We start from the raw sequence: 224 nt of genomic DNA on the forward strand, positions 1-224 counted from the left end.
TACTGCCCGACGTGACCCTGAGCAGGAAAATGAGAAACAAAAGGAAAAGTGTACTGCATTTGGCTGCTGCAACATTTTATGACCAGCGCCTTGCATACTACTGTGGAGACTCCGTTGTATCCGTTGTTCCACGCGCCTGTCGCAGTTCTCGCGGAGGGGACGCACTGTATGCTGTGATGTAATGTGCGCCATTTCAGAAATGTTTGCATGTACATTTGCATCCT

The sequence above is a fragment of the Penaeus monodon genome, chromosome 28 (assembly GCF_015228065.2).
Source record: "Penaeus monodon isolate SGIC_2016 chromosome 28, NSTDA_Pmon_1, whole genome shotgun sequence".
Lineage (NCBI taxonomy): Eukaryota > Metazoa > Arthropoda > Malacostraca > Decapoda > Penaeidae > Penaeus > Penaeus monodon.